The sequence below is a fragment of the Crinia signifera genome, chromosome 1 (assembly GCF_055691185.1).
Source record: "Crinia signifera chromosome 1, ASM5569118v1, whole genome shotgun sequence".
Lineage (NCBI taxonomy): Eukaryota > Metazoa > Chordata > Amphibia > Anura > Myobatrachidae > Crinia > Crinia signifera.
In genome coordinates this window covers 197,081,427-197,108,459 of record NC_139217.1, presented here as the reverse complement: position 1 = coordinate 197,108,459, position 27,033 = coordinate 197,081,427, and the positions used below count along the sequence as shown (strand labels likewise).

Sequence of the window (27,033 nt, the reverse complement as noted above, 5' to 3'; positions counted from 1 at the left end):
CCCAAAGCTGCTCATCTGCTGGTATTACCAGCAGATGAGCGGCTTTCTCGTCGATGAAGCAGGATCGCGCAGCAGCGCTCATGGCCGGCGCATACACACTGGACGGCTTTCCCCCTGCCCAGCGCTGTCAGCAGGTGGCAGACAGCTTTGCATAGCACAGCGATATGCAAAGCCAACCACAAAGCCGCTCATCTCCTGATAATGCCAGCAGATGAACGGCTTTCCCAGTGTGTATGGGCCTTTACCGAGGAGATCAGAATGAGGGCCAATATGCCACACTCTTCCAGGCGTCCCTGGAAATAAAGACAAAAGTAATTTTATAAATAGCTGATGGCGGCATATAGTGTAAAAAAAACAGAAAGAGTATTTGTAAATATCATTTTGTAATATATGGGATACATATATGCTGATTATTAACTACTTTGTATGAGCAGAGCAGACACAGGAGCAGGACTATTTCCTCATTCTCTGCACATTCCTCACAACAGTGTCAGCTGAATAAAGCTATGAGAGGGAAGAAGGCTGGACAGCAGTGTAACGTAATGCTAAGGGAGGAGAGGTGGGGAGGCAGAGGCAGCAAGAGGTTGATCCTGAGCTGCTGCTCGGCTTATGAGGTGGCAGCAGCAGCATTAGTACAGCTTCCACATACTGTATACACTATACACACACTACACACTACATACTTGTGACTGAGCCCAGCCTCCAGCTCCTCCCCGCTCTCCTCTTCCCCTTCACATGAATCAGCTGCCAGAGAGGCCACCAATCCGTCCACTTCACAACTACTCTGCCTCACCAGGCTGGCAGCACTTGGCATACAGACCCCTGGCAGGAGGATGTTTACTATGATCAACTAAGGAGCCGTGTGGCAATAGGAAGAGGCGCTGTGCAGCACATCAGCAGGAGGAAGCCAGAGGGGAGCTAAGGAGAAGAGAGCAGTGCAGGATCTGGCACACACAGCAAGGTAGCCTGTCATTGCTAATGCAAATATCTATGCTGTGCTCATCATACAGTATGACTTGTTGGAACAGATGGGAGTTTGTGCTATGCAGGCAAATGACCCTCAGCGCCCTTCCAGGTGTGTTCCAAGCTCCAGGCCTGGTGTGTATTCTGGAATTTGGTGGCTGCTGCTCGGGGTGACGTTGGGTCACTGGCAATGGGCAGGTGTGCAGGTGGATGTTGTGCCATGGGCTGCAGTGTCAGTAACCCGATGCCCGTGAGCTGTCACACACATGCATGTGCTGCTGGCGGATGACAGCTGTGTGTTGGGATCTGTACTGCAGCATGGGAAGCTGGAGGAGGATGCTGGGATCCCGTAGAAAAGCCGCAGTCCCTTTAAAGAGGAATTGACCATGAAAGGGGTTTTTGTTCCAGTTAATAGTGCTGGTTTCCCCATCTGATGGGCTGCAGCACGCTTTGTTAATCAATGAATTATAGCGAACACATTGCTTTGTTCTGCCTGTTTAAGGGGCAGAAGTAGAAAAGTAACTCGCACAGTGCAGCTATCAGCACCTACAGTAGTCTCTGCTGCTGCCTGAACTTACTGTGTGTGTCATGCAGCACTTTGTGTGGGGCGCACTGGTGGACAGCACATTATTAATAGGATATTATTGTAGAGTTTCTACTGTAAGTGCTAGTAATAGTGTTATACAACACGTGCATACCGACAGCCATGTATAATTGATCACTCCTACAATTATTCATTAATCCTTATACTCACTCCAAATACATTGTGTATGAGGTTATTTGCTAAATAATCCCTCTTGCTAAACTCCATTATTTTAGGTGCTTGGCGTGGAGTGTTTCGTCTGGGATACAGGGATGTAGCCATCCACTTTAATAAACAGTATTTCCACACCAGCCCAGCTGTTTCCTAGAGGCATTGTAGTATGCTGTATGCAAAAATCTGGATGTGGACCAAAACTGTAACTTTTCATTCATAGGCTTTTGTCATGGGATTCTTGAAAACATTATTGTTCTTTTTAGAATAAAATGTTTCTTCTGTATCCATGTCATTCATTCACAATAATGGCTCTTAAGCAAAGTGGCTATGTACTGATAAGTGATCCTCAACTGTCATCACTTGTAAGCTGTAGGTGTCACATTATATTATTGTGTGGCTACTTTTTTTTGTGTGCAATCATTTAATAATCTATTAACACTTTGATTATAAATGATGTTAGTACACAGTTGTGTTATTGTTTTTAAAAGCTGTTTACTCTGTTTGTTCTTCCTCTTTGTTTATGTCAGCATAGCCTGCTGCATGTCATAGGCAGTGCTTAGTCATGGGTTTGGAGACGTCTGACTCACTTGTGCTCAGGTACAAGGGGACTGTGTGCTTTCTAAAATACAATAAAGTGATATAGATCACTCAACTATGTCTATTAATAAGACAACTATGTATGTGGTTGAATTGCATCAAGGATGTTTTATGTGATTGATAATACTGACTAAATATATTCTTAAAAGTATTTTTGATATATATATGTAGTTTTATAATGTAATTATATAATGCTATTAGTGACCCCCAATTACTCCTATTTGTCATAACAATGTTTAAAATGGTTCAGCATCACGGGGTGGTGCAATAAGTCTGTGACATCAGTCACCTCTACATAAACACCATAACAGAATGATACAAAGCAGATGTATAAAGTCACACCTGCCAACAGGACCCTCTCCAAGAAGGACAGATTGCTCTGTTCCTGGACTTCCCTCTTCATTTATGATTGCTATCACCTGTGCTATAAATCCTTTCTTATTAGATTACCTGTTCAAACAGGTGACAGCAATCATAAATGAAGAGGGAAGTCCAGGAGCAGAGTAGAGTTTCCCTCTTGGAGAGGGTCATGTTTGGAGGTAAGAAGTAGATATCAGTATCCTTAAATCACTGGTTTAGTTATTCCTAGAAATTTCACAACTTATATTACTGGGAGTAATCATAATTAATTGGGCAGTATAATGACTAGCGCTACTGCCTCACAGCTCTGAGGACATGGGTTCAATTCCCACCATGACTCTGTGTGGAGTTTGTATATTATCCCCGTACTTGCGTGGGTTTCCTCCAGGTACTCCTTTTTCCTCCCAGCAATCCAATAATATACTGATAGGTTACTTGGCTCCCAACAAAATGAACCATAGAATGTCTGTGTGTGCCTGTACATGTGGTAGGGAACTTAGATTGTAAACTCCACCAGGGCAGGGACTTATGTGAATGTTAAAATATCCTCTCTGTAAAGTTATGTGGAATACAGTATGTGTGTGCGCTAAAAAATAACTGGTAATAAATAATAAAATAAATAAATAATTAGGGCATAATCATGGGATCCATTCCTTTTAAAAAGGTGGGTGTTGGAAACTGTCAGTGGCTTGTACAGGTTCCTCCTTCATGTGACATGATAACCTGATTGGATAAAGGTGCCCATACATGTTACAATTATTGTATACAATATCGCATCTCGGTTTTGCGATAAGATGAGATCTAGTACAAAAAGTATGTGCTGCACATACTTTTTGTACTAGATCTCATCTCATCACAAATGGAGATTAACTCATTAACATGCATGGTCACTACCTTTGTTCTGCTTACAGGAAAATTAAGCTTTTTGGTACTCCTCTTGAGTAATGTTTGTTCTCCCTGGTCACCCAACTAATGGGTTTGGCTTCTGTCATTTATTTACACTCTGGCCCACGCCAGAATCACTGTGCTATGTACCTTGCCCAAATTATTGCCCCCATATAATCCATTGCCCACAGGTCATATTATAATAATGAAGAAGCAACTTTCTGCCCAGGTAAACATTTGAATCTTCTGCTTGTCTGCATACAGGGATCCTGAAGCAACCGAGCCATGAATAGGATTATGTGATCTGTACAAATCCCTTTGGGAAGCTTTAACCTTTAAATTCTACCTCTTATGAGCCTGCACCTTTTGTATGTTCTAGTTTAGAAAGAATGTCCTTGTCAAACTGAGGGTTATACCAGGGCTTCTGTATGTTAAGTGACTCTGTTCTCTCTGTTACCAGCTCAAGGGTCTGTTCTGATATTATTAGGGTCCCTATAGAGGTATATCTTATATCCGTATGCCAATTACTGTACTAGCTTTCTCAGTGAGATTTACAATAGTGAGAGAATTATCTACAGGACATCTCAGTTTCTTTATGCTATTGTCTGCTGTTCCATGTGCAGGCTGCTTGTCTTCTCACCTCTGGCTCAGTATCTGATGACAATTGGAGGGGGGGGGGGTTGGGAGCTGCCTGTTTTATTGATCTGTGTGGTGATGTGAGCACAAACCTGTCACAAGAATTTCAGCAGGAAAATACCTATGAAAGTTAACCATGGTTTCTTGGCCTGCTCAGAAGGGTGACATGTCATCACAGTTGCAAAGTAGAAATATACATCCCTCCCATTATAGGTGGTGCAGTGTATTAAGTTGGTGCATTATTATTCCCCAGTACTCTGTCATGGAAATGCTGTATACTTGCCACTTACTATATATATCTCACTTCTGCAACACCTTTATTCTGCACTGAGCTGTGGAGAGGTAAATCTACACTCTTCCACTGCTTCAAATTCAGCAGAAATAATGATGCAATTCCACTTAATTTTGTATTGGTGTGTATTGGGTTAAGACAGGGGTCTTCAACCTTTAAGACAGCGTGGGCCACCTAAAAAAATCCAGTGAAGCCTGAGGGCCACTAAAATTGCCTACGGAATTTCGGACAGCCCCATAGAATCACAGCTCCCCTATAACGTCAGCACAGTCCTTCATAGATAGTTGGCACAGCCGCCCATACTCAGCACATAACCCCACACACACACCCTAATAGTTATCAGCAGCCAATTTGGGTTCCAGTGCAAACAGTAAAATATGTGCCCCCCCCCCCAATATATAATTTGATATTGAATAAATTGCACGCGCCGTAGGCGCGCTCCCAAAAACGGGTGTGACCTAATTATAAGGGGCGTGGTCTAATTATAACGAGTGTGAACTAGCAGGAAAACAATTACCTGACACCTCTTTTGCAACCTGCATGACCAGACATTGGTTACCGCAGGAATGGTCGTTGTCCTCACACGCTTAAGTTGACTGAAGGCTGCACAATGACATATAAACATGAAGGCCCACACAGTGAAATAGTATGCCTCACAGATCAAACCCAAACAATGAAAGGCTACTTAAATCAATATACACTGTTACACTGTTTATCCGTAATGCCCATTACACATTGTGCATCACACCATAGTGTCCATTAGACATTATGCCACACACCGTAATACCTGTTGTACATTATGTCATACACCATAATGCCCATTACACATTATGCCGCACCGTGATGCCCATTACACATTAATCCACACAAAATTATGTCCATTGCACATTATACCCCACACTGATGCCCATTATGCCACAGACCATAATGCCAGCAGTACTCCTGCTTATACATATGATGCCCCAGCAGTGCCCCTCACCTAATGCCCCAGCAGTGCCCCTCACACACAATGCCCCAGCAGTGCCCCTCACACACAATGCCCCAGCAGTGCCCCTCACACACAATGCCCCAGCAGTGCCCCTCACACACAATGCCCCAGCAGTGCCCCTCACACAATGCTCCAGCAGTGCCCCTCACACAATGCCCCAGCAGTGCCCCTCACACAATGCCCCAGCAGTGCCCCTCACACAATGCCCCAGCAGTGCCCCTCACATACAATGCCCCAGCAGTGCCCCTCACACACAATGCCCCAGCAGTGCCCCTCACACACAATGCCCCAGCAGTGCCCCTCACACACAATGCCCCCAGTAATGCCCCACACACAATGCCCCCAGTAATGCCTGCAGCTTTGCCAGGTCCCCTGCTCCCGGCCAGATGTACCTCCTCATCCTGCAGCTTTGACGGGTCACCTGCTTCCACCATCCATGCCTCCTCCTGCAGTTTCGCAGGGTCCCCTCTGCCAGCTGTGCCTCCTCCTCCTGCAGTTCCAGTGCCGGGTCCCCTGCTCCCGCCAGCTGCGTCTCCTCCTCCCGCAGCTTCGCCGGGTCCCAACACCCTAGCTCGTGACCAGACGTGCCTCCTCCTCCCTCAGCCGCGCTGGATCCACTCCTCTGCCCTGCCTGCAGCCAATGGAAATCGGGTAGGCGGCACCCAAGGGGACTCCATTACACTGCCTCCCTCGGCAGCATTTTCTTTTACTTAAAAAAAAAAAAAAAATCCTGTGCATGGCGGGCAGGGGGCCACTGAGATAAGCTCCGCGGGCCACTCGTGGCCCGCGGGCCATGGGTTGAAGACCCCTGGGTTAAGACTTGTTCTATCGCTGACTGAGTTTCTTCTTAGAAACTAGAAAAACACCTTGCTCCTGGCTAGACACATATCTGTGTGAATCCACCTGTTCTTGTATGGAAGAATACACACGCAACCAGAGTTGAACAGTTTAATCCTGGAAAAGCATCAGCACCTGGTGCTTACTCCATTGGCTGTGATCCTATTGTGAGAGAGGTTCAATAAAATGATTTTTGCATTTGCCAATTTTTGGAATCTCTGTGTTCTCATACTATGGAGCCAGTTCATCCTTTGAATTTATACCATTTTCTGATACAGTAGGTAGAGAAAGAAAACAAGAGGGAAATGGAATTTAAAAATAGTTTTATATTATAATGTTTTAAAATATTAAACATTAAGTTCAGACCTTGGTACATATTTGTTCTTCCACAGACTTTCTTCACTCCAGTTGATGAATAAAACTTTTTTAAATTGTTTCAGTGCACTTTAAATTCCCAATCCGCGCCTAACACCAGGGAAAGCATACTTGCCTACCTGACCCTCTCCTTCAGGGAGAAAATGCTCTGTTCATGCACTTCCCTGGTAATGTATGATTGCCATCACCTGTGGGGAGCTAGGTAATTGATAAGAAAGGCGTTTCACCACAGGTGATGGCCATCATACATTACCAGGGAAGTCCATGAACAGGGAACAGGGGTGGCCAAACCTGTCCTCAAGATCTACCAACGGTGCATGTTTTCCAGGCAACCTGTGGATCTATAGTAGGAATGAATGCAACTGGTTTGAAAAGGTGACAGTTAGTAATGACTGCAGCTGGGAACCAGCTAGGTAACCTGGAAAACGTGGAACGTTGGTAGATCTCGAGGACCGGTTTGGCCACCCCTGTACTAGAATGTAAGCTCCTCAGAGCAGGGCCCTCTTCCCTCCTGTTGTCAAAGCCCTCTTCTCTTCACATTTCACTCACAGCTCTCCCATACTCAAACACTCAGTAACCATCTTTGTCTGCATACTCATTGCCATCATTGGCCACAAGCCGCTAGTAGTACGTTGATGAAGTCCTCACTACTTATATTTAAGCTGTAATGTGTATTGAACTGTGCCGCTCTTTACCTGTACTTTACCTGTATTTTTGTTATTTATTCAATGTAATGCTGATACCCCTTTCACACCGCACTTGTTAAACGGTATATTGCCGTTTTTTTTAACATTTCTGAACGTTTAAGGCTGCAGTGGGAAAGCGCCAGAGTTGATTTACCGGTTAAAGATAACCGGTATTTCAAAACGTTTAAAAAGCAGAGTCCTACACGTTTCAGAGACGTTTTTTAATGCAGTGAGAATGGCCACTGACCTCTGATAGGCTGTCCCTTGCATTCTGCCTTGAAACGTGTTCAGGGGATTAAAGGGTTGACTGATGTGAATGGTACTTAAAGGGTATTTAAAACGGTAATCTACTGCAATGTGAAGGCTCAGACCCGTTTTAAATATCGTTTAAAAATACCGGTTTTTGAAACATTTTGGCAGAGTGAAAGTGGTATAAGTTTTGTCTCCCTGTACTGTTCCTTTGTACGGTGAAGCGAAACACTTATTGCGCCCTATAAATACAATTATAATAATAATAATATGCAGGGAAGGGCATTGTTGTGGATTTAGCTTCAAGTCACAGACACAACTGCAGGAAAAGACACATAGATTTCTGCAATTTTGTCCAACTCAGAATCAGGACCTATGAGGAGGGATCCAGCCCCTTCAACAGACCCCACCCCCTCAACAGAGCCTGCCTCCATGAGGGCTGCTTCCAGAAATTTCCTGAGTTGGTTTTATATCCCAATATGCCCATGAGTATGTCTTTTAGTGACTTGGAAAGAGCCTGCTAGCTGCTAGCTCATACATTAGCATGACTAGCTCTTAAATATCTACATTAATTTGCCTATCCCTATCTAAACATCCCTTAATACATAAAAAAAAATTCTCACAGACATACATTTTTCAGTCTTGATTGACTTTAACCCCTTCACTGGCACTCCTGAGAATTTTTAATACATCGGGTAGCTTCGCATCTCCCATAGAACCCTATGCAGGGGGGATCGCAGCAGGGATCGGAGATTTCTGCTGTAGATCCCCTTTGATACATTCGGGGAATACTTAATATTTGCAGTTAACCCAATGAAAACAGGTCTATTCAGGGATTTAGCCGCAAATATTATTTGATAAATGTGCCCCAAAATCTTTAGTGTACATCAGAGGTTCCTAAACGCAATACTCAAGGCACATAAACTGTCTAAGTATATCTATGCTTGGCCACAGGTGACTTAATTAATGCCTCAGTCAATTTGATTTAACCATCTGTACTGAACCATGGACATACTTAAAACTTGAATCAATGGTGTGCCTCGGAGACCACGTTTGGAAAACTCTGGTTTATATCCATCAGTAACGATCGTCTGGCAGCCTGTGAGCTACATGCAGTGCACAATACTAACTGTAGAGGCTTGTGGGACTGTGGGAAGTGGACAGTCTCTATGATCCAATGAGGACGGGCACTTTGTATAGCAAGCATTGAATATACCATCTCTATATAAAGCTTGGTAATGTAGAAATATGAATTGTGTATGTGTGTGTAATGAATATTGAGCACAGAGTTACTTTGCACTGATCTGGTGAACATAAGGTTGTTATGGCTGGCACAGAACAGTTTACACACCATAGGATGATTTTGGTGTGACAGTCTACATTTAAATGCTCTGCACTAATTAGGACTGCATTGTCCTGTTATACCCCTTTTGCACCAAACATTAAATTACCTGGTGAAGTAGTTCTACTCGGTAATTTGTTGAGTGTAAAATGGTCAACCCGGGTCTCAAATCCTGGATTTTTACCAGGGTTGGCGACCTGGGTTGACCCTTTTAATACCATGTGATTCAGCAAATTACTGAGTTTATATTTTTAACCCGTTAATTTGCTGCTCATTGTAAAAGGGGGTCAAACTGCACCCGGCAAAATGACCCAGCACTTAGGATGCCGGGTAATTGCCGGGTTGCAGATCTAAAAGGGTTAAGATGTGATTTTGGTAGGGATTTCCAATTCACTGCTGATCTACATAAGCAGGGCTGGTAACGCACAGCAGTGGATGGAAAAGAGGGCCACTGTCTTGATTTACTGAATCACATGTTAGAGGTATTCTGTAATCATTAAATGGTGAGCATAGTAAAACGTATTTATGCTGTGCACAGGGTGTGCATGATGGACACTAACTTTTGCTGCAGCAAGGCTACTATGTGGGGGAAGGGCTGTTTCTGACAGGCGCTGGACAGTGGCATCATTATAAAATGAGCACCCCCCCCCCCCCCATAAAATAACCCCCCCCCCCCCCCTAAAATAAAGCCTGCCTGTTTAGTAAAGCAGTGTGAATTTTTTTGTTTTTCTTTAAGTAAAATAAGAACAAACTTACAGTATGGGTGTTCCTCCCCACTGAGAATGACCAGCCCTGAGCTCTTTGAGCCAGTCCTGGTTTGAGAAATATGGGGGGGGGGGGGGGGGATTGACAGGGGTCTTATGTATTTAAAAAACCAGCACCGGGTCTTGGACCATTCCTCCTGGACAGAAAGAGTAGGGGTCGCCCATATTTTGGAGCCAGCACCACACTCCAGCAGCCAGCAGGGTGATGCCATAGCTGGGGGAGTTCCCCCTGCCAAAACATCAGCCCCTGTCTAGACAAGGGGTGAAGGGCTGAAGCCTGGGGCTGTCCCTGTCACCCTCTGGCTGTGGGTGCTGGGCTAATACTTTTGTGTAAAATGTGAAAACAATACAAATAACATTGGGTTGTGCTGTGTATGGAACTACATGTGACAGCAAGCCTCCCCCACATGCAAGGACTTGGAGAACCACATTAATGGGCCTCCTGAGACTTGTAGTTCCACAGCATGACCAGTGCTAATTTTTAGTAACATACATGCACACACCTTTCATACAACATACAGTACATACTCACATACCTAGTGTCCCCCCGCAGGTCAGTCCCCTTCTTAATATCTACAGTGTACCTGTAAACAAAAAACTATATACTCACCTCTTCCAGTAGATTGGTAAACATACGATTTTGGAAATTTTTGACCAAAAAATCGCACATGCTAAACAATCGCACCACATTACATTTTACCCCTTGTGTTCTCTTGTGACCGGGTGTTCTGAAAAAGTTGTCCAGTATAAAGACCTATAGTTACATACTAAAAACAGATGAAAAAAACAGGATCACAAATGAGACCAGCATATTGCCAGAGAAAATAACTGTATTTGTAATACTACCAACTGTCATGCCTGATGAATTGAATCTGACAAATAATCTTATCATTTTTCTAATATAATACTGACCAGTTAATGATACATGAATACAAAACATTTCAATTTTTTGTGATATGCCCCATGCAATTATTGGTTGGGCTATGGCAGAGATGCAGACACTGGCCCCTTTCCATAGCTGCCTTTGAGCACACCCTAATAGGCCCTTTTGAGTGATGCTTGTATTGCCAAGATTGTCGTAATATTGGAGAACGTCCTTGTTGAGCGCACAGACTTTGTAAGTGTTTGCCTATGCTAACTAAGAGCTCCTAGTCACTTGGCTGAAATTCTACTATTTGCATTTCCTCATATTGCAGTTTGCTATTCATAGGGCATCATTATATAACAAGTCTTTATTAGCGAGAGATTCATACATTATATAACCAGAAGAATTTCATTTATTTTGGTTACCCTGCAGGTATTTCATCAACTTGGCAGTTCAATGTGAATAAAATAGGATATTATTTCATTATTCTTAAGGTTTTATTTCAATAAATGAATTGTATATATTACAGGACTATACAGTTATTTTCCAAAATGTATGGGTTTTTATTTTTATCTTGGTAATATGCAAAAGTATAGTCCCCTTTTATTGTCTATTTTTGCACAATGCTGTCACACATTAATGATATCCAATATTACAAAGTGCATAGCTAAATTGATGCCCATCTTCCACTACACAGTCCCCATATGATATCTATTATAGAGTACACAGCTACTTTTGATACCCGATATATTGCACAGAGCATCACCATTTTGTTGGCTGCCACACAACTCACAGGCCTTCAAAGTCAATCTTATAATCTACCTCCTATGCAGTCCTTGACCACATGCTGCCTCACATCTGATAAATGCAATACATGCATTGCCCAATTGCAATTTGCAGTACTGAACTAAAAAAAAAAGATAGCGAAAAAGAGTCACTTTCCGGCAAAGAATGATAAAAAGGCCATCTGCAGTCCCGGGAAGCATTGTGAAGACAGACATATCGGGAATTCAATATGCCTCCCTCACACTGCACCTGCGCTTGCAGGACCTTGCAGAGTTTTATCATTCCCTTATAGCCAGACATGATGGGACTTGTAGTTTCACAAAACCAAGGGGCCAAAGGTTGGACATGCCTGATCTAGATCTTGAATGCATGTGCTAAAGATCTGACCGTGCAATGATAATGCGCAAGACCGTGCATCGGCATTGCTGTGCGTTTTACACGGGCTGATGTGTACTCAATTTCTAGGTGATCTAGACGGTTCACTTCTAAATGTGCCAAAAATTGCCCCGTGTGCATGCACCCTTAGACCTCTAAACAGTATATCACTTTTTGAATGCCCGGAAGCCGAGAACCGAGAAAAGCCCTGTTTTCTGACATGCTTTGTCACTACAACGATAGACACCTAAAGCTGGACACACACTAGAAACAAAAAGAGGCCCAAGCAGCTGATTAGGTGAGCGATACACACTTGCAATAATGCCAGACATCACAACTGTTCCGGCATTTAAATTTTTACATCCAGTTGTGATGTCAGTGTTGCCGGGTCCTGCAGCCAGTGGCAGATTATCCATACACACGATTATCCATACATGTGCTGTAGGTCTGATGCAATATTCTGTAAAACTTATACAAATATATATCTTTTTAGTGTGTACCCAGTCTTAAGAGTGATAAAAAGGTTGGATGTAGGCCTTTGTTCAAGTCACAGTTTGCTGATTCCCACTGAATCGGCACCCTCATCTCCTTAATTTGATCAGCAGCTGTCAACACCTTTAAAGCATAAATATATTTTGTTGCGTCTAAGAGGGGTTGGGTCCAATATAGCAAATGACTTCTTTGCACTCATCAAAAACTGGTTCGCCTTTTCAAGTTATTTCAGTTACTGAAATCCAGAGATTATAGTGACAAATTCCTCTGTCACTATTAATTGATGTCTATGTAGGTGTTAGCATGTGTCACTGCATTTCATGTAACAAGTGATGGAATACTAGATTTCTACAAGCATTTAGTTATAGTTATTGTTATGCTTTAGTATTACACTGACAGCAAGTACCATACAGTAGTTGCTTTAATTTGCACAGGGAGGGAAATGTGAATGTTCTGTATGGTAGAATTCCTTTTACAGGAAGTTCTCTATACAGGAATGCTTGTTAAGCTGCATACAAGTCAAGCATTTGATACTGTAGTAAATGAATGAAGGAAACTTTCTAGCTATTTAGGATCAATGGAATGTAAACTGCATATACTGTATACTGTATGTGTATCAACTGCTATTAACCTTCTTTGGGGTTCATTTACTAAGATGGAAGTTCTATTGAAGATAGGATGTTGTCCATAGCAACCAACCAGATTCTGGGGTAGATTTATTATAGCGGCGCCTATCGCGCCGCTATAACAGTTCCTGCTTCACCTCATTAGCGAGGCGAAGCAGGAGGGGACACCGACAAGATCTATTAAGATCTTGCCGCCAGAGTGGGGGAGCGCTAACTCCCCCCTCCGGCGATGTCCCTCCTGGAGACAGCGCATCAGTTAATACTGATGCGCCGTCTCCTTTCCCCCCGGCCGGCTCACTGCGCATGCGTAGGATCTCGCTAGTCTCGCGAGATCCCCAGGGCAGCTCAGCGCCAGCAGCAGGGACAGAGCTGTCCCTGCTGTTAGGTATAGGGCACCGCCGCCTGCAGCTGGCGAAGTCGACAGCTGCAGGCGGCGGAACGGTCAGCGATGCTGACCGTTCATAAATTTGGCAGGAGGCAGGGGCGCAGTGCAAAATATCGCCCCTGCGCTATGCCTCCTGCCCCACACCGCCGGCGTTAGAGTAAACGCTCGGCGGGTGTGATAGATCAGGGGAAGCGCTATCCCCTGCTATAACGCACGGGGATAGCGCAGATTCCCCTGATCGCCGAGTAATAAATCTACCCCTCTACTTCTTATTTATTTAGGACCTTCTAGAAGATAATATATATCCCATCATTCCATCCTCAATAGAACTCCCATCTTAGAAAATTTACCCCTTTGTATTGCAAACTTACACTTTATATTTAGATGTTTCAATTGATTAATAGCAGTAGTACAACTGTACAATAGGAAATGATTATTCGCTATTTTATTACCATGGCAGTTGTGAAGTTGCTGTAACCGCATAATTTATTTTCCATTTCTTTTTGTTGTCAAGTGCTTTTCAAATACTCTGCTTGTTCCCCATACCCTGCAGGTATACAGGAATTTAAATATGTACTCATTATTCTTTTCTTCACAGCCTAAATGTGGCTAATCTCTAAAGGAACACTACAGTACCTGAGCTAACAGTGATAACAGGGCTGTTTACACTTCGTCACATTATTTAGATTGTTGTTGCCTTTGTTATATATGTACAAATCAAATTCAATATGCATATGCAAAATAATAAAAAAAATATTTTATAACACATAATTTCATATGTAACAAATACTCACGTTTAGTTTATTTCTTTTTAATACATTTTTTCTTTTAGTTATGATGATGATGATAATAATAATAATTATCATTATTTTTAGCATATTCCATTGCTTTACTATCGAGAATTTTGTTTAAAAAGTTGTTTCTGCATTTGTGTGAAGGGCACATTGCTACAGTCATCCCAAGTTGTACAAGAAAAGCTTGGATTCTGATGTTTTCGCAGCTCATGCCACTGCAATGATCCACTGGTGCCTTTGTTGCAGTTTACACTATCTTGTAGCTGCAATCTGTGTGAACGTCAATTCAAATACAGTGTTTCCCCGATAATAAGACCTACCCCGAAAATAAGCCCTACCCTTGATTTTGGACTCTGGTCCTAAATAAGCCCTACCCCGAAAATAAGCCCTAGTAAAATTTCATTATCTGGCGTTCAGACAATAGATTCAACACCTGCTAAACCCCCCTGATCCCCCACTCACCACCCCTAACCCCCCTCACCTCCGTTGTGTAGGTAAAAGCACAGGCTTCTTCTGAAGCCGCTTCTATTCCCATGGATGCATTGCGGTGCGGTACGTCACCGCGCACATAGCGCGGCTGCAGAACGGAGCTGTGTCACAGCAAAGAAGAGCTGGACATTATTGAGACTTAAAGGAGTACTGGGGTATGTTTACCTTTATCACGGAGGACTGGGGACATGTTTATTACTGTAAGGAGGACTGGGGGCATGTTTACCGGTATAATGGAGGACTGGGGGCATGTTTGCCGATATAATGGAGGACTGGAGGCATGTTTATTAAGGAGTACTGGGGTATGTTTACCTGTATCAAGAAGGACTGGGGGCATGTTTATTAAGGAGGACTGGGGGCATGTTTCTTGACATTTGCTGTCAATGTTCATTAAAATAAGCCCTACCCCTAAAATAAGCCCTATGGTGTTTTTTGTTCAAGAAAAAAAAAATAAGACAGTGTCTTATTGTCGGGGAAACACGGTAGGCTCAAGCCAGACATATAAAGTCTGACAATCAAGTGCGCAAACTCATTGTGGTAAAAGTGCTACAAACTTCATTGCTAAATATCACTGTGGTCACCTAAAAGTTCTTGCCTTGGAAAGCTATTGTATGCACATGGTAGGTTAATAATATCTAGGTCGACAGTCAATAGATCTACATGCGTATGGTCGACATGGTTAAAATGCCGGCGCAAGCAAACAGTCGACACACGCAAAAGGTCAACATAGCTATTGTTGACACAGGTTACAAAGAAAAATTACTGGAAAGACCGCACCATTACTCTATAACTATATACACAAAAGAAATAGAAAATAAAGTGTCCTGGTCTTAGCTGCCTAAAAACTAATTTTAATTAATAATACAGCAATGGAATGTGTCGCCTAGCAACCCTCAACTAACCATCATTACTGGTGCATATTATGGCGAGTCAGTGGTGCTCCCAAGAGTAAGAGGTATAGATATTTTGGCACAGAAGAAGGGAGCACACATTCTTACTAGAACCCATATACAGTAGCTGGCTGTACATACCTAATGAGAGAAGTACTCAGAGAAAACATACAAAATATATATGGCATCATCTCCATGAGGGACTAATGATTCTATTTTCTGCAATATCTTTACATCCAAATATGGGAACAAAGCAGAATGTATGACGGTCCTCCCTTGTGCAACAATTTCATCACATAAATTAATGTTTTATGGTTGATTGACAAAAAACATATTTTGCAGAAGATACTTTTTTACAAAAATCTCAGATATTCTCTTGAGTCTGTCAAAATAATTTTAATGAATATCTAATAAACATTATATAATTTTATAGTGCTATCGGTACTTGTATACTATCACAGCTCCCATCGCATGCCATCGCATGCCATATGTAATGGCATGCGATGGCATGCGATGCGATTTTACCGGGTTTTTAATGCATTTGTGAGAAAAATCGCATGCCATCGCATCACAAAAATCATGGACATGTGTTCAAATCATGTAAAATGCACCCCAAATGTCATTTTTCACACTGTATCACCCCCACTATCAACGCCAACCCGAAGCGTGGTGAGCGCAGCTAGCCCGCGAGGGGCGGCGGTACGCGTCCTACGACCTTTTCATACCCCCACTATCCACGTCGGCGTGGAGTTGAGAATAGAAAGTGTGGCGAGCGCAGCGAGCCACCGAGCCCGAAGCGTGGCGAGCGGACGCCTTCACAGGTATCCGTGTCCCCTCGCGGGCTTCACAGGTATCCGCGTCCCCTCGCGGGGCTCGGTGGCTCGCTGCGCTCGCCACACTTTCTATTCTCAACTCCACGCCGACGTGGATAGTGGGGGTATGAAAAGTTGGTAGGACGCGTACCGCTGCCCCTCGCGGGCTCGCTGCGCTCGCCACGCTTCGGGTTGGCGTTGATAGTGGGGGTGATACAGTGTGAAAAATGACATTTGGGGTGCATTTTACATGATTTGAACACATGTCCATGATTTTTCCCTGTACGATGCCCATCGTGGGAGCCGTGATAGTATACAAGTACCGTGCTATCTTATAGCCATGTTCTCCTGGAAAGTGTGCTCCCTCACAAGAGTTTTCTTTCCAAAATATGGTTGACACCTGACAAGGATTTTTTTATTTATTATTTTTTACTTTTTGATTGTGAACCGTGAAGTTTGCCAAGCACTGTGGTAGTGGAGAAAGGCATCTGGCCCGAAGCATAGCGAGTGAAGCAAGCCATGCAAGGAGATGTGGAACACTAATTGGGTGTCCATGGGCTCAGATCTTGACACCAAACATTGACACATTGACACCAAACAAGGTGAAGAACTGGTGTTGACCTAATATATCACACCCAGAAGCTATGCACCAATGCCAAAATCATTTTTCTAACTGGTTTTGTGGAATGGCTCTCATTGCTGCCATCGTATTACTCCTTATGTGATCAATGTCATCAGAATGCCTTGCTATTAATTTTCCTTTATCTTCTGAATCAGAAAAAGAGTAATAGGGAGTGTGTTAAAACAGTTACACTATTTGTTTACTAGCTATAACCTCCCTCACAGACCGTGCCGTGTGAGTAGGTGCATTGTTGAGGAGTTGTTGGCAAAAAGTTTTGGGTCGTTTCTGCTTAACTTATTCACACAGAATTTTTCAGTATTTTCATGTTTCTCTGTCGATGTTCATTTGCTCTGCTATGCTCCATGCAATTTGACAAACTTTTGTAATGTTTTCTTTAGTTCTGCTTCTTGCTGGCTGTCCTTCTCTCTCATTCTCAGTGCTACTTTTTCTTCCATAAAAAAAGTTTAATTCACTTGTTAACTGCTGTTTTCTTCATAACATTATCGGTGAAAAATATCTCTGATTTCGCTTCCACACTTGCCAAGTTTAATAAGAAATGTAAGATTCACTTGCTCCTCTAATTCAAGCTCCAACGGTACTTGTGTAGTTTCACGGCGCCAGTATGGCGCCGTGTGTAGGGTGGCCAATCCCGGGATCGGGATCGGCGGGATCCCAGGATTTGGCCCAGAAAATGCCGGGATTTCAATCCCGGGATTTCGGGATTAGACTGCCGGGCAGCATCTGAGCTAGTGCTCAGACGCTGCCCGGCTTCTCCTGTCCCGGGCAGTGTTGCTCTGCGCAGCGTGACGACGTCAGAGGTCACGCTGCGCAGGCCACATAACAGCAGCCGCATCCTGCGTGCACCGCGGCCGCGCTGACCTCCTGCCGCCTTCATGATACCGCCCACCCAGGCTTCCTGTCTGCCATCGCCTCTTCCCGGACCCCCATACCAGCGCCGGACGCCCGCCTAACAGCAGCCTCATCCTTGTGTGCACCGCGGCCGCGCTGATCTCCTGCCGCCTCCATGATACTGCCCACCAACACAGGCCGCCTGCTTGCCTGGCATCGCCTCTTCTCGGAACCCCATACCAGCGCCAGACGCCCGCTAACCCACCCAGGCTGTATTTTACTGCCTAAACCCCCAGCTCCATCGCCCACCCGCCCGGCCGCACCGCAACTGTAAGTAAATATTAGGGCTGCCGGGCCAGGTTTTTGTATAAAGGAAGCCAATCCCGGGAATCCCGGGATTGGGCATTTTTCAATCCCGAATTCCGGGATTGAAAAAATGCTCCGGGATTGGCTTCCCTAGCCGTGTGTCTGAGTCCCCTTGCGGGGCTCGCTTCGCTCGCCCACGCTGCGGGCTCAGTGGCTCGCTACGCTTGCCACACTATTTTAAATCAACTCCATGCCAACATGGATAGTGGGGGTATGAACTATCCATGTTGGCATGGAGTTAAGTTACTTTTTTTGACATATTTCGTGGCGAGCGTAGAACCATGCTGGCGCCATGAAACTACACAAGTACCGCTCCAACATTGCACACAAAAACACAAACTGACAATAATGGATGCCACACAATTTTATGTTTTACATGAAAACTGACTTTTATGAGAAATGAATATAGCATATAGTCAAGACATTGCCAAAGTTAGAAAAATTGATTTTTTTTTCAAAGAAAACTTAACTTTTGTCAAAGAATTCTCCTTTTACATCATTGCATACCTTTGGAATTCTAGCTGTTAATTTGATGAGGTAATCTGAATAAATTTCACCCCACGCTTACTTGATGCACCTCCCACAAGTTGGATTGGCTTGATTGGCACTTCTTGTGTACCATGTGGTCAGACTGCTCCCACAACAGCTCAGTGGGGTTGAGATCTGGGGACTGTGCTGGCTACTCCATTGCAGACAGATTACCAGCTGTGTCCCGATAATACCAGCTGCCTTCTTCTTCCCTAGTTCTTCCATATTTGGAGATGTATTGTGTGTGGGTCATTATCCTGTTGGAGGAAGAAAGTGGCTCCAATCTAGCACTGTCCACAGGGAATGGCATGGGGATGCAAAGAGATAGCCTTCCATATTCAAAATCCCTTTTACCTTGTACAAATCTCCCACTTTACCAGAACTGAAGCAGCCCCACACCATCACATTACTGTACCTCCACCATGCTTGACAGATAGCATCAGGCACTCTTCCAGCATATTTTCACTTATTCTGCTTCTCACAAATGTTCTTCTGTGTGATCCAAACACCTCAAACTTCGATTTGTCTGTCCATAACACTTTTTCACAATCTTTCTCTGTCCAATGTCTGTGTTCTTTTGCCCATATTAATCTTATTGGATGGGATGTCAAAGACATGCAATTTTTCCACTTTTCATCCGATTTCTGGGGCCGATCTGTCAGAATCCAATGAACAGAGTCCAAATCGCACTAGTGTATGGTCAGCTTTATTTTTGGATGTTGCCTTAAGGGATTCCAGAGTCTGTCTTCTGACCACCAGCATTCCAAGCGTTGGGATGCCAACTGCTTCGCAATCATTATCTATATATGTGTCTAGTGTCCGTGAGTCTCCGAAACACTGCCATCTGCTGGCAGAGAGTGAAACTACATCTCTTTCTCACAAATGCACAAACGCAGAAGGTACAGTAGCAGACTAGCTTTCGAAGCTTTTGCTTTGAGCGGGCTTACCAGTTTCTCTATAATTTTATAGTATTGTGTCCTTTATTCCTTATACTACAAAATCTTTCCTAATGTAAAACACTTGCCAATTATAAGCAGTGGCATTAAAATTTACTACTTACACAGATACAATTTACAGTATTTTTTTTTGCAATACAAACATATATTTTATCATTTGTGTATGTTGCTGTCATGAATGGTGACTCCAGCATTTGGCATAGAAAAGAACTTAAAAGGTAATTCTAGTAAGAGAAATACTGACAGTATATAGTAGCATATAAAAGAGTATAGTCTGACAATGCGACAGCAGCATATACTTAAAAGTATAGTCTTTTTTTCCAGTAGTTGTAGATGATAATGCGTAGGTAAAATAAATGAATTAACCGATATCAATGCAGAATATTAATTGAGCATTTGAGATGAAAGGATGTCTTTGCTTTAGATGCTGTGAAGCGACACAACAGAGAGCTGTAAATTGATATAATATGAACTGGTTTTGGCATGTAATCACCTTTAGATCTTCCTGTACAGAAAGAATCCATGACTATGTCTCATCCTCATCGATTTTCCTTAATTAAATATAAAAAAAATTCACAGTTCCATATACATTTCAAAGGATGAACAAACAAGTAATTTTCCCTGTGTAATGGGATTCATAAAAGATTTCATTAAAGAAATATACAGTGGCATTTTACACAGCTCACGCTGTCTCAGACAGCACAATGGACCTTATTCAGATCTGATCGCAGTACAAATTTGTTCTCAATATGGGCAAAACCATGTGCACTGCAGGTGGGGCAGATGTAACATGTGCAGAGAGAGTTAGATTTGTGTGAGTTATTTTGTTTCTGTGCAGGGTAAATACTGGCTGCATTATTTGTACACTGCAGTTTAGATTTCAGTTTCAACACACCCCACCCAAATGTAACTCTCTCTGCACATGTTACATCTGCCCCACCTGCAGTGCACATGGTTTTGCCCATTTTGAGAACAAATTTTTACTGCGATCAGATCTGAATAAAGGCCAATGAGAGATCACAATACAGGAGCACGTGCCATTGGGGCTATTTTAAAATGTGGGACGGCTGCCAAAGGAAAAATGTTCAGTTAGCATATTTTTTTAAAGAACAAATTCTACAGGAGGTTAGTGTCCTACGGTATAATCCAGGTTTATTGGATTTCTTTAGTAATTTGCTGCCGCTATAGTAAAATCTGCTTGATTATAAAGGCTATTAATCCTTCTTTTTGTGGAATATGGGTAGCCTCAGCTGTTTTCTTAGAACTCGCTAAATGCCCTAAACACTTCCAGAAGGCCAAGGAAATGTTTTTTGGAAAATGTCCATAATGAAAAAGCTAGACATTAAAAATGTATTTTTGTGGCTATTGTTCTTATTGTCTGTAATGTTAGATATGTTCATACTAGTGGTGGGCAACGATTAAAATTTTTAATCGCGATTAATCGCATGAAATTTTTGCGATTAACTGCGATTAATCGCACTGATAGGCACATAAGTGCCGCTTACCTAAAATCTCGTTGCCAGATGGGATTACATGCTTGTTGCCAAGGGAGATTGCATGCTTGTTGCTATTGTAGGTTTCATGCTTGTTGCCAGGAGTTTACTTGCTTGTTGCCAGTGGGGGTTTTGTGCTCCATGCCAGGGGGGTGGGGTTACTTGCTCCATGCCAGGGGGAAGGTGGGTTCCTTGCTCATTGCCAGGGGGTGGTGGGTTACTTGCTCCATGCCAGGGGGGTGGTGGGTTACTTGCACCATGCCAGGGGTGGTAGGTTCCTTGCTCGTTGCCGGGGGGGGGGGGGTTCCTTGCTTATTGCCATGGGAGTGGTGGGTTACTTGCTCAATGACAGGGGGGTGGTGGGTTACTTGCTTCCTTCCAGGGGGGTGGTGGGTTCCTTGCTCGTTGCCAGGGTGCTCGTTGCCAGGGGGGTGGTGGGTTACTTGCTCCATGCCAGGGGGGTGGTGGGTTACTTGCTTCCTTCCAGGGGGGTGGTGGGTTCCTTGCTCGTTGCCAGGGGTTGCAGGGTCCACAGCGCTCACAGAATCCGCACTTCCGGGTAGCGCTGGTCACTCTGCACAACCATGACAGATGATAGAGGTAAAGGAGCACCTCTAGTGGTGGGTTACTTGCTCCATGCCAGGGGAGTGGTGGGTTACTTGCTCCATGCCAGGGGTGGTGGGTTCCTTGCTCATTGCCAGGGGGGGGGGTTTCCTTGCTCATTGCCATGGGAGTGGTGGGTTACTTGCTCAATGACAGGGGGGTGGTGGGTTACTTGCTTCCTTCCAGGGGGGTGGTGGGTTCCTTGCTCGTTGCCAGGGTGCTCGTTGCCAGGGGGGTGGTGGGTTACTTGCTCCATGCCAGGGGGGTGGTGGGTTACTTGCTTCCTTCCAGGGGGGTGGTGGGTTCCAGGGGGGTGGTGGGGACCGAAGTACAGCGCGGGAAGACGGACACCCTATTTAAGGTAAGATGTACTCTGTTTATACTGTCTCACCTATTCACTTTGAAAACGGGGCTAAGAGCTCCGAAACGTCAGTTCTTCTTTTACTGAATACAAGTTTTGAAAAGACCAGTCGAGTGCCGCTGTTTTTTTACACGCTATATATATATATATATATATATAGATACATATCTATATATATATATATGGACTTCAGAGCTAACACACATACCTGGGACCATTATTCCCTTGTGGTTGTCTGAACCTTTAAGAACCTACTGCTGGGCTGTTTAATCTGTTCCTGATTGTATGAAGGAATTCACTGTTTTGATGATCATCGATCTGTTTTGAATTTCATATTGGATTCTTGTTTAACTAACTCCTAAGAAGGAGATGCTCCCACCTAACCTTATGGTTATATCCATATTGACATCTTACTAGGGCTTTTTGAAGTCCTATACCTCTGCAGGACAGAGGTTTTATCAAAACTGACGTGGTCAGTAACTTTTTATATCCATACTTGCTGTTGGAAGAAGTTTATCTTTACGCTACATCTCGGATTGGATCCCCATTTACCCCTGATGAAGTCCTAAGGGATGAAACGCGTAGGGTTTCGTATCCTAAGAAGTTTTGCATATCTTGAAGCTGGCTCTGTTATCATTCACCTGAACAAGATTGTACCTGAATCTGTAACCTGTATCGAATGTTGTACAAACTCATTTTTTACCTATACTTTGTCATTGTAAATTAGAATAAACACAAATCTTATGTACCAATGTATGATCATTAATGTACAAAAGTGGTGAAATAGATAGAGCGCACATCTACCTCTTCTTCCTTCCATCTTTCCCACCTGGTACCTATATTAACAGCTAGGTACGGTAGAAGTGCAGCCCACTAACCAGAGCAGAGTAAGGACAACACTCCCCCCACTTTTAATATCTATATCTATATATATATATATATATATTTATATATATATATATATATATATATATATATATATAAAATCAAACTTCAGCCCGAGCAATGAATATGTTAAAATGGGGGATGGGGGGCAGCGGCAAAAGTGTTGTGCCTAGGGGCGGCCTGAACCCTAAATTCGCCCCTGGGTACGCGCATCATTAATGATGCACGGAACGATTGGTCATTCCCATCGATCGGGAATGCCCACATTGTCCTTCAAATCTTTCCGTGTGTACTCACCTTTACAACAAATCTTTAAGTACTAGCCACTATGATTTGTGCTCCAATGGTCTTGAACATTTGTTTGTTTTGCCAATTCTTATACTGACAGCTAAAGATTAATGGTCTAATGAGTGTGCTAATTAAATGAAGATTCATATGCTAATGAGTTTTGTACATTATATAATATCTGCATTAGTAAGATCATTAGTGGCTTTGTTAATTACATATCAATCAAGTCTAAGATTATAAAATGTTGTTTATGAGAAATATTCTCCGTTGTGACAGTATTTCCAAATGTAAAAGTACAATATTATAGAATTGCTTGCTTAACAATAATTCAAATATACACTTGATTTAGTGTTTAGGCACAAGGATATAGGACTTTTAGAACATTACAAGCTGGGTTTTCTCAACACAGTAATGTATCATTCATATGCGGTAATACACATTTACTACCAATAGTTTATACTCACAGGCTCATATTTCATAATGTGATACCAGAAAGTTTTGACTCTGCGTTGCACATTACAGTAGCCCGATCTAGCACAAAACTGTTCGCACCCCATAGGGTTGTAAGCAATTTTGTATGAATTTGGGATGTGGCTGGGCTGCTGGAATAAATTATATAGATAAGTGGCCTCAGATGATGTCCTGAGTAGTAATACTATGAAATACCAAGCCCAGGGAAATTGTGATGTATGAATTATTTAGATCAAAATATCAACTGACTGCAATTTTCTTCAACAGATGCTAAATGTTATTTCACACAAGCTGCTGAAATGTTGAATGTTTAAAAACCATCAGCAATTCCATAACTAAATTTCTAATACATAGTCATCTATGCGACTAATGCTCTGCAAGTGCTTTTTCTGAGGCTCCCTTCATTACAGTTGTATAATGGTTTTACACAGTATGTAAACTGCTCTCCAGGAATAGGGTAGAGATTAGATCAGCATCCAGTGTATGTTATTTATTTATTTACAGTTTCTTATATAGTGCAACAGATTCCGTTGCGCTTTACAATAGTAGACAGTGATAAACCAAACTGGGTAACAACAGACAGACTTGGAGGTAGGAGGGCCCTGCTGCAAGCTTACATGTTTAATCATCATTTACAGATGAGAATGTTTGCATGCTGCATGTTGACATTCATAATATCAACATTCTTAGGGGGTATTCAATCCCGGGTCATGACTGTCGATACGTCCCGACAGCCTTGACCCTGGCCCGTTTTCGTTTAGCCTGACCGTAAATCAGCGAAAAAGGGGGCGTGTCCACGTAAACGGCAATGGATTGTCGAGATCTGTCCGTGATCGTGACAATTCACTGCCATTCTCATCAAAACGGGCCGACAGTTCTTAAATTTGGGCCCGTTCTGTCGATCTGCCTCTTCAATGCTGTCAGACAAAACTGCACTAGTTTTGCACCCCCTCATCGGGCTAAACCTCCCCCTAGTGCTGATCCTAATCATCTCCTCTCACAGTCTAAACCTAACCTTCCCCTCCCGTAGCCTAACTCTAATGTTGGCATTCTGAAGAATGTTGACATTTTGACCGTGCGACAATGTCAAAATTGTCAACATCTTGAATGTCAACTTGGGGACTACATCACCCAGTGAAGTGAGCTTTCTGGTGACTTGATGGTGCGATTCATGGTAATCAGCAACATCTAGGGGTCACAACAATTTGATTGACTGCACCATGAACACTCCTACTCTTCCAATCAGAACACAAATAAAAAATGTTGACAAGTATATTTAACACTGACCAATTGTTCATTTGATATTACACTAAATGCACGTATAATCTAAAATAACTAGCATAATTACATACATTCATACTTAAATAACATAAATAATATATAGGTGATTCATTGAAATGCTTTTAATGGTCCAAAACGTTTTTTTTCTATGACGCATACCTCCCAACAGTCCCGAAAACTGCGGGAATGTCCCGGTTTTCGGGGACATTCCCATGTCCCTCCCACGGCCGGCAGTGTCCCGCGGCGAGGAAGGGGGCTGTTGGGAGTCCCCCAGTGGGCTGCTGAGTAGCAGTGAATACAGCGTCTATTCCCGCAGCCAAGGGGCTGGGGGCGTGGGTAGAGTAACATTAGTTTCATGATGCACAAGCAGCCGATCTAACTAGATTGTGATTGCATGTGCTCAAGATCTGAGCAGGCAATGGCGATGCCGCCCATCGCCATCACTGTGGGGCATACACACCGAGCGATAATTTCTAAATGATCTAGACAGATTGCTTAGAAATTGGTCTAAAATGACCCTGTGAGTATGTCCCCTTAGTTTATAGAGTAACCAACCTTTGTAAGAGAATTGTGAATGGATCACTAATCTGCATCCATACGCCATTCCTAGACCATCAGAAGGATTTTGCTGTCTCTGCGAATGTGAGTAAATCTGAGACTGAGACAGGATGCAAGTGGTCATCGCTGGTGTCACAGACCCTCCACAGAACTAACAGAAAGTTGTCCTTCCCCAAATGTCAACATCCTGTCAGTTAAACTACAAGAGGATTACGATTACAATCCATGCGCGCTTCCTGTTGCTATTTACACTTGTGCGTGTGCACTTCGATTGGTACAGTATGTATGTGTGTGCAGTCATTCGATAAGCGCTCGAATGGCAAATTCTCCCATTAGTAATCAATTCAATCAGGCCCTTAAGGAAGGTGTGTAAAAACAATGTGGCAAAGTACAGTAAAAATGTGTTTAAAAAATAGAAGTCTTATTTCTTTTTTTTTTTTTTATGAATGAATGAAATGCAAACTTAATGAACAGAAGAGCAATCTAAATCAAATCAATATTTGATGTGACCACCCTTTGACTTTTAAAAAAATCTTCTAGGTACATTTGGACACCATTTTGAAGGAACTCAGCTGGAAGGTTGTTCTAAACATCTTGGAGTACTAACCATCTTTTGTGGATGTAGACTCGAAACCTTCTATCTCTTCATGTAATCACAGACAGACTCAATGATGTTGAAAGCAGGAATATGGTGGCCATATAATCGCTTCCATGACTCCATGTCTTCTTTATGCTTAAGATAGTTCTTAATGACATTGGCTGTATGTTTGTGGATGTTGTCCTGCTGTGGAATACATTTTGAGTCAATTAGATGCTTCTCTGATGGTTATTGCATGATAGATAAGTAACTGTCTATATTGCTCAGCATTAAAGACACCATTAATCCTGCACAATTTTTCCAACTCTATTTACTGAAATGCATCCCCAAACTTGCAAGGAACCTCCACCATGCTTCACTGCTGCCTGCAGAGATACCCTTTATTGTACCGCTCTGCAGCCTTTTGGCAAACAAACTGCCTTCTGTTACAGCTAAATGTTTCTCTTTGGTCTTGTTTCCATATTGAGTGTATTTTATTTTGGCCCCAGTTCTTCCATAAAGACCACTTCTCCGAACAGTAGATGGTCGTAACTGGGTCCGACTGGTTTCTGACAGTTCTAAGCTAATGGCACTATTGTGCCATAAGCTTAGAATTGGCAGAAACCAGTGGGAAGTAAGGAAAATCTGCATGGTGTGTCTTTCATCGGATGCACTAAGTTTCCTTGGTAACCACAGCATCTGCAGTCCCCAATGTTGCCCTTTTTTTGTGCAGAGCTTGAACAGCACATCTTGAAACCCCAGTCTGCTTTGAATTCTGTGCCTGGGAGGGACCTTGCTGATGCAGTATAACTACCTTATGTCTGTTGCTGTTCTCAGGCTTGCCATGTTATGACTTCCACAACTTTACCTTTGTAGCAGAGTTTGGCTGTTCCTCACAATGTTTTAAGCATCCTACATAGCTGTTTCTGTTTCGATAAAAAAAAATGTGG

The 27,033-nt window shown here is 43.1% G+C and overlaps 1 protein-coding gene across 2 annotated transcripts in view; it reads left to right on the top strand.

Moving 5' to 3' along the window:
- The first annotated feature begins 622 nt into the window (after positions 1-622).
- Positions 623-27,033, top strand: part of CCSER1 (coiled-coil serine rich protein 1) — an 873,181-nt gene continuing 846,770 nt past the window's right edge. Inside the window, exon 1 of one of the 2 annotated variants that reach the window (XM_083179106.1) lies at positions 623-961. The gene's annotated coding sequence lies outside the window, so the exon portion shown is untranslated. The remainder of the gene's footprint in view (positions 962-27,033) is intronic. The other variant, XM_083179105.1, reaches the window with a different exon arrangement.